Here is an 8,769-nt window from a genome sequence, read left to right as displayed (position 1 = left end):
CCCTCGGTTGGAAAGTCACTCTACTCACGGAGAGAGTCAGCTTGCACGGCAGCGGCAACTAAAGCCGAGTTCTTCAGGCAAACACAGCACTGCGGTCTTTTGGAAGAGGCAGGCGCTTAGAGGCCTCACGAGAGCCTGCCTTGGTTGAGGCCGTTTGCTCCACGCAGAACACCCTGCGTCAACAAGTGGATGCAGGGGAGGGCCCACTGTGTACCTGGTGTGGTTTGGGGCCAGCTTACGTTTCCTGCCTGTCTGGCTTGCAATGCGGGCCTGAAGGCACAGGCCGCCTTCCCCACTGTGAAAGTTCCCTTGGTCGGGCCTTGAACTCCACCATGAGACCACCCCTCGGGACGGGCCTCTCGTCACGGTAGGCATGGCTCTGGGAAGCAAATGAGTTCTCTCTCGGAAAACAGGGTGCGTCCAGGGCCCGCTCGGGAGCTCATGCTGCGATGCTCTAATACCTACCTGGAGACCGAACGTCAGCCCCTCGCCTCGAGGAAAGTCGCTTTATTGCCCTGCTGAAGCGGGGGCATGCAGCCCTTTCCAAGAGGCCTTCGTCGCGCCTCTCTTTTCTTCTCTTCTTGGTTAGTGCGCCGCCCGGGAAGCCCAGGACCCTCGCGTTCGCACCCAATCCCTGCAAGGCCCCTGAATACCGGCAGGCTCCACTGGCCTGCTCAGCGGCATCCAGGCCCGGAAAGCCCTTCCCAGTCCCTCTGTGTATGCCGGGTGTCGGGCAACGCACTGCACACCCCCTGGAGGGAACTAGATTTCCTCAGCACTGCACCAGCTACAGGGAACCTCTTCCCTCACGTCCTACTTGTCAAGGAACTCGGCCTCATTGCCCTTGTCGGAGCTGCACTTAGGAAAAGAATCTGCTTCGCAGGCCTTCTAGGAACCCTTAGCCGAGGGCACCATACTTAGGGGAGAAAGTCAGCTTGCGTTCCTGCTGCCGCTGCAGTACAGTGCTTCCTCTTACCCGGCAGGCCTGTGGTAGAGGCTGAGCCCCGATAGAGGCTACCTAGAGGTTTCCTTGGATGCGGGAGTTGGCTACATGCGGAACCCCCCGTGAAGAAAAGTGGACTCAGGGAAGGAGCGAGTGTGTAGCTAGTGTCCCTGTGCACTTGCTAGAAAGCACAGGGAGGGGAACTACGTGTCGACTGGAAGCGGGGGTCTGAGGGCAGAAGCCTTGTGTTCCCATTTTGAAAGCTCCATTCCTGCTGCCTTGAAGCTACCCGAATAACCCCGTTTTGGGACGGGCCTCTCGGCACTGGAGGCAGGGCTCGGGAACGAGAAGGCATTTTCTCTGAATAATCAGGGTGCTTCCGGAGCCGTGTTGGGAGCTCATCCTGTCAGGCTGTCGGACTACAGGGAACGGCCCCTTGAGGGCCTGCCTCGAGAAAGGCCTTGAGTCGCCCTGCAGGAACGGAGCACACAGCAAGCTCTTGGAGGTCTTAGTCACTGGTGTGCTTTATTGGATCGGTGCTGCCCGTTTCAGGACTCCTAGACGCTTCGGGTGTGCCCCCTTTTCCCTGCGAAAACCCCCGGCCCCTGTGGGCATGCTGTGCCACACCCAGGCCCCTAGGCCCTTGAGAGAGGGGCCTACTGTGCATGCCGAGGGAAGGACTACACCCAGCGCTTTTAAAGGGGACGCCTACGATGCCTCGGCACTCCAACAGCATCAGGCACGCCTTGCTAGCCAGTCCCCCGTGCCCTGGAAGGGTTCGACATTGACCTTCTCTCAGCTGCACTGAGGAAAGAGTCTGCTTCGAACGCCTTCTGGCCCCTCGGTTGGAAAGTCACTCTACTCACGGAGAGAGTCAGCTTGCACGGCAGCGGCAACTAAAGCCGAGTTCTTCAGGCAAACACAGCACTGCGGTCTTTTGGAAGAGGCAGGCGCTTAGAGGCCTCACGAGAGCCTGCCTTGGTTGAGGCCGTTTGCTCCATGCAGAACACCCTGCGTCAACAAGTGGATGCAGGGGAGGGCCCACTGTGTACCTGGTGTGGTTTGGGGCCAGCTTACGTTTCCTGCCTGTCTGGCTTGCAATGCGGGCCTGAAGGCACAGGCCGCCTTTCCCACTGTGAAAGTTCCCTTGGTCGGGCCTTGAACTCCACGATGAGACCACCCCTCGGGACGGGCCTCTCGTCACGGTAGGCATGGCTCTGGGAAGCAAATGAGTTCTCTCTCGGAAAACAGGGTGCGTCCAGGGCCCGCTCGGGAGCTCATGCTGCGATGCTCTAATATCTACCTGGAGACCGAACGTCAGCCCCTCGCCTCGAGGAAAGTCGCTTTATTGCCCTGCTGAAGCGGGGGCATGCAGCCCTTTCCAAGAGGCCTTCGTCGCGCCTCTCTTTTCTTCTCTTCTTGGTTAGTGCGCCGCCCGGGAAACCCAGGACCCTCGCGTTCGCACCCTAGTCCCTGCAAGGCCCCTGAATACCGGCAGGCTCCACTGGCCTGCTCAGCGGCATCCAGGCCCGGAAAGCCCTTCCCAGTCTCTCTGTGTATGCCGAGGGTAGGGCAGCGCACTGCACACCGCCTGGAGGGAGCCAGATTGCCTCAGCACTGCACCAGCTACAGGGAACCTCTTCCCTCACGTCCTACTTGTCAAGGAACTCGGCCTCATTGCCCTTGTCGGAGCTGCACTTAGGAAAAGAATCTGCTTCGCAGGCCTTCTAGGAACCCTTAGCCGAGGGCACCATACTTAGGGGAGAAAGTCAGCTTGCGTTCCTGCTGCCGCTGCAGTACAGTGCTTCCTCTTACCCGGCAAGCCTTTGGTAGAGGCTGAGCCCCGATAGAGCCTACCTAGAGGTTTCCTTGGATGCGGGAGTTGGCTACATGCGGAACACCCCGTGAAGAAAAGTGGACTCAGGGGAGAAGCGAGTGTGCAGCTAGTGTCCCTGTGCACTTGCTAGAGAGCACAAGGAGGTGAACTACGTGTCGACTGGAAGCGGGGGTCTGAGGGCAGAAGCCTTGTGTTCCCGTTTTGAAAGCTCCATTCCTGCTGCCTTGAAGCTACCCGAATAACCCCGTTTTGGGACGGGCCTCTCGGCACTGGAGGCAGGGCTCGGGAACGAGAAGGCATTTTCTCTGAATAATCGGTGCTTCCGGAGCCGTGTTGGGAGCTCATCCTGTCAGGCTGTCGGACTACAGGGAACGGCCCCTTGAGGGCCTGCCTCGAGAAAGGCCTTGAGTCACCCTGCAGGAACGGAGCACACAGCAAGCTCTTGGAGGTCTTAGTCACTGGTGTGCTTTATTGGATCGCTGCTGCCCGTTTCAGGACTCCTAGACGCTTCGGGTGTGCCCCCTTTTCCCTGCAAAAACCCCCGACCCCTGGGGGCATGCTGTGCCACACCCAGGCCCCTAGGCCCTTGAGAGAGGGGCCTACTGTGCATGCCGAGGGAAGGACTACACCCAGCGCTTTTAAAGGGGACGCCTACGATGCCTCGGCACTCCAACAGCATCAGGCACGCCTTGCTAGCCAGTCCCCCGTGCCCTGGAAGGGTTCGACATTGACCTTCTCTCAGCTGCACTGAGGAAAGAGTCTGCTTCGAACGCCTTCTGGCCCCTCGGTTGGAAAGTCACTCTACTCACGGAGAGAGTCAGCTTGCACGGCAGCGGCAACTAAAGCCGAGTTCTTCAGGCAAACACAGCACTGCGGTCTTTTGGAAGAGGCAGGCGCTTAGAGGCCTCACGAGAGCCTGCCTTGGTTGAGGCCGTTTGCTCCACGCAGAACACCCTGCGTCAACAAGTGGATGCAGGGGAGGGCCCACTGTGTACCTGGTGTGGTTTGGGGCCAGCTTACGTTTCCTGCCTGTCTGGCTTGCAATGCGGGCCTGAAGGCACAGGCCGCCTTCCCTTCCCAGTCTCTCTGTGTATGCCGGGTGTAGGGCAACGCACTGCACACCCCCTGGAGGGAGCTAGATTTCCTCAGCACTGCACCAGCTACAGGGAACCTCTTCCCTCACGTCCTACTTGTCAAGGAACTCGGCCTCATTGCCCTTGTCGGAGCTGCACTTAGGAAAAGAATCTGCTTCGCAGGCCTTCTAGGAACCCTTAGCCGAGGGCAACCATACTTAGGGGAGAAAGTCAGCTTGCGTTCCTGCTGCCGCTGAAGTACAGAGCTTCCTCTTACCCGGCAGGCCTGTGGTAGAGGCTGAGTCCCGACAGAGCCTACCTAGAGGTTTCCTTGGATGCGGGAGTTGGCTACATGCGGAACACCCCGTGAAGAAAAGTGGACTCAGGGGAGGAGCGAGTGTGTAGCTAGTGTCCCTGTGCACTTGCTAGAAAGCACAGGGAGGGGAACTACGTGTCGACTGGAAGCGGGGGTCTGAGGGCAGAAGCCTTGTGTTCCCGTTTTGAAAGCTCCATTCCTGCTGCCTTGAAGCTACCCGAATAACCCCGTTTTGGGACGGGCCTCTCGGCACTGGAGGCAGGGCTCGGGAACGAGAAGGCATTTTCTCTGAATAATCAGGGTGCTTCCGGAGCCGTGTTGGGAGCTCATCCTGTCAGGCTGTCGGACTACAGGGAACGGCCCCTTGAGGGCCTGCCTCGAGAAAGGCCTTGAGTCGCCCTGCAGGAACGGAGCACACAGCGAGCTCTTGGAGGTCTTAGTCACTGGTGTGCTTTATTGGATCGGTGCTGCCCGTTTCAGGACTCCTGGACGCTTCGGGTGTGCCCCCTTTTCCCTGCGAAAACCCCCGGCCCCTGGGGGCATGCTGTGCCACACCCAGGCCCCTAGGCCCTTGAGAGAGGGGCCTACTGTGCATGCCGCGGGAAGGACTACACCCAGCGCTTTTAAAGGGGACGCCTACGATGCCTCGGCACTCCAACAGCATCAGGCACGCCTTGCTAGCCAGTCCCCCGTGCCCTGGAAGGGTTCGACATTGACCTTCTCTCAGCTGCACTGAGGAAAGAGTCTGCTTCGAACGCCTTCTGGCCCCTCGGTTGGAAAGTCACTCTACTCACGGAGAGAGTCAGCTTGCACGCCAGCGGCAACTAAAGCCGAGTTCTTCAGGCAAACACAGCACTGCGGTCTTTTGGAAGAGGCAGGCGCTTAGAGGCCTCACGAGAGCCTGCCTTGGTTGAGGCCGTTTGCTCCACGCAGAACACCCTGCGTCAACAAGTGGATGCAGGGGAGGGCCCACTGTGTACCTGGTGTGGTTTGGGGCCAGCTTACATTTCCTGCCTGTCTGGCTTGCAATGCGGGCCTGAAGGCACAGGCCGCCTTGCCCACTGTGAAATTTGCCTTGGTCGGGCCTTGAACTCCACGATGAGACCACCCCTCGGGACGGGCCTCTCGTCACGGTAGGCATGGCTCTGGGAAGCAAATGAGTTCTCTCTCGGAAAACAGGGTGCGTCCAGGGCCCGCTCGGGAGCTCATGCTGCGATGCTCTAATACCTACCTGGAGACCGAACGTCAGCCCCTCGCCTCGAGGAAAGTCGCTTTATTGCCCTGCTGAAGCGGGGGCATGCAGCCCTTTCCAAGAGGCCTTCGTCGCGCCTCTCTTTTCTTCTCTTCTTGGTTAGTGCGCCGCCCGGGAAGCCCAGGACCCTCGCGTTCGCACCCTAGTCCCTGCAAGGCCCCTGAATCCCGGCAGGCTCCACTGGCCTGCTCAGCGGCATCCAGGCCCGGAAAGCCCTTCCCAGTCTCTCTGTGTATGCCGGGTGTAGGGCAACGCACTGCACACCGCCTGGAGGGAACTAGATTTCCTCAGCACTGCACCAGCTACAGGGAACCTCTTCCCTCACGTCCTACTTGTCAAGGAACTCGGCCTCATTGCCCTTGTCGGAGCTGCACTTAGGAAAAGAATCTGCTTCGCAGGCCTTCTAGGAACCGTTAGCCGAGGGCAACCATACTTAGGGGAGAAAGTCAGCTTGCGTTCCTGCTGCCGCTGCAGTACAGTGCTTCCTCTTACCCGGCAGGCCTTTGGTAGAGGCTGAGCCCCGATAGAGCCTACCTAGAGGTTTCCTTGGATGCGGGAGTTGGCTACATGCGGAACACCCCGTGAAGAAAAGTGGACTCAGCGGAGGAGCGAGTGTGCAGCTAGTGTCTCTGTGCACTTGCTAGAAAGCACAGGGAGGGGAACTACGTGTCGACTGGAAACGGGGGTCTGAGGGCAGAAGCCTTGTGTTCCCGTTTTGAAAGCTCCATTCCTGCTGCCTTGAAGCTACCCGAATAACCCCGTTTTGGGACGGGCCTCTCGGCACTGGAGGCAGGGCTAGGGAACGAGAAGGCATTTTCTCTGAATAATCAGGGTGCCTCCGGAGCCGTGTTGGGAGCTCATCCTGTCAGGCTGTCGGACTACAGGGAACGGCCCCTTGAGGGCCTGCCTCGAGAAAGGCCTTGAGTCTCCCTGCAGGAACGGAGCACACAGCAAGCTCTTGGAGGTCTTAGTCACTGGTGTGCTTTATTGGATCGGTGCTGCCCGTTTCAGGACTCCTAGACGCTTCGGGTGTGCCCCCTTTTCCCTGCGAAAACCCCCGGCCCCTGGGGGCATGCTGTGCCACACCCAGGCCCCTAGGCCCTTGAGAGAGGGGCCTACTGTGCATGCCGCGGGAAGGACTACACCCAGCGCTTTTAAAGGGGACGCCTACGATGCCTCGGCACTCCAACAGCATCAGGCACGCCTTGCTAGCCAGTCCCCCGTGCCCTGGAAGGGTTCGACATTGACCTTCTCTCAGCTGCACTGAGGAAAGAGTCTGCTTCGAACGCCTTCTGGCCCCTCGGTTGGAAAGTCACTCTACTCACGGAGAGAGTCAGCTTGCACGGCAGCGGCAACTAAAGCCGAGTTCTTCAGGCAAACACAGCACTGCGGTCTTTTGGAAGAGGCAGGCGCTTAGAGGCCTCACGAGAGCCTGCCTTGGTTGAGGCCGTTTGCTCCACGCAGAACACCCTGCGTCAACAAGTGGATGCAGGGGAGGGCCCACTGTGTACCTGGTGTGGTTTGGGGCCAGCTTACGTTTCCTGCCTGTCTGGCTTGCAATGCGGGCCTGAAGGCACAGGCCGCCTTCCCCACTGTGAAAGTTCCCTTGGTCGGGCCTTGAACTCCACGATGAGACCACCCCTCGGGACGGGCCTCTCGTCACGGTAGGCATGGCTCTGGGAAGCAAATGAGTTCTCTCTCGGAAAACAGGGTGCGTCCAGGGCCCGCTCGGGAGCTCATGCTGCGATGCTCTAATACCTACCTGGAGACCGAACGTCAGCCCCTCGCCTCGAGGAAAGTCGCTTTATTGCCCTGCTGAAGCGGGGGCATGCAGCCCTTTCCAAGAGGCCTTCGTCGCGCCTCTCTTTTCTTCTCTTCTTGGTTAGTGCGCCGCCCGGGAAACCCAGGACCCTCGCGTTCGCACCCTAGTCCCTGCAAGGCCCCTGAATCCCGGCAGGCTCCACTGGCCTGCTCAGCGGCATCCAGGCCCGGAAAGCCCTTCCCAGTCTCTCTGTGTATGCCGGGTGTAGGGCAACGCACTGCACACCCCCTGGAGGGAGCTAGATTTCCTCAGCACTGCACCAGCTACAGGGAACCTCTTCCCTCACGTCCTGCTTGTCGAGGAAGTCGGCCTCATTGCCCTTGTCGGAGCTGCACTTAGGAAAAGAATCTGCTTCGCAGGCCTTCTAGGAACCCTTAGCCGAGGGCAACCATACTTAGGGGAGAAAGTCAGCTTGCGTTCCTGCTGCCGCTGAAGTACAGTGCTTCCTCTTACCCGGCAGGCCTGTGGTAGAGGCTGAGCCCCGATAGAGGCTACCTAGAGGTTTCTTTGGATGCGGGAGATGGTTACATGCGGAACACCCCGTGAAGAAAAGTGGACTCAGGGGAGGAGCGAGTGTGCAGCTAGTGTCCCTGTGCACTTGCTAGAGAGCACAAGGAGGTGAACTACGTGTCGACTGGAAGCGGGGGTCTGAGGGCAGAAGCCTTGTGTTCCCGTTTTGAAAGCTCCATTCCTGCTGCCTTGAAGCTACCCGAATAACCCCGTTTTGGGACGGGCCTCTCGGCACTGGAGGCAGGGCTCGGGAACGAGAAGGCATTTTCTCTGAATAATCAGGGTGCTTCCGGAGCCGTGTTGGGAGCTCATCCTGTCAGGCTGTCGGACTACAGGGAACGGCCCCTTGAGGGCCTGCCTCGAGAAAGGCCTTGAGTCACCCTGCAGGAACGGAGCACACAGCAAGCTCTTGGAGGTCTTAGTCACTGGTGTGCTTTATTGGATCGCTGCTGCCCGTTTCAGGACTCCTAGACGCTTCGGGTGTGCCCCCTTTTCCCTGCAAAAACCCCCGACCCCTGGGGGCATGCTGTGCCACACCCAGGCCCCTAGGCCCTTGAGAGAGGGGCCTACTGTGCATGCCGAGGGAAGGACTACACCCAGCGCTTTTAAAGGGGACGCCTACGATGCCTCGGCACTCCAACAGCATCAGGCACGCCTTGCTAGCCAGTCCCCCGTGCCCTGGAAGGGTTCGACATTGACCTTCTCTCAGCTGCACTGAGGAAAGAGTCTGCTTCGAACGCCTTCTGGCCCCTCGGTTGGAAAGTCACTCTACTCACGGAGAGAGTCAGCTTGCACGGCAGCGGCAACTAAAGCCGAGTTCTTCAGGCAAACACAGCACTGCGGTCTTTTGGAAGAGGCAGGCGCTTAGAGGCCTCACGAGAGCCTGCCTTGGTTGAGGCCGTTTGCTCCACGCAGAACACCCTGCGTCAACAAGTGGATGCAGGGGAGGGCCCACTGTGTACCTGGTGTGGTTTGGGGCCAGCTTACGTTTCCTGCCTGTCTGGCTTGCAATGCGG

This window comes from Mesoplodon densirostris, chromosome 8 (assembly GCF_025265405.1).
Source record: "Mesoplodon densirostris isolate mMesDen1 chromosome 8, mMesDen1 primary haplotype, whole genome shotgun sequence".
NCBI classification, from domain to species: domain Eukaryota; kingdom Metazoa; phylum Chordata; class Mammalia; order Artiodactyla; family Ziphiidae; genus Mesoplodon; species Mesoplodon densirostris.
This window is presented reverse-complemented; position numbering follows the sequence as displayed.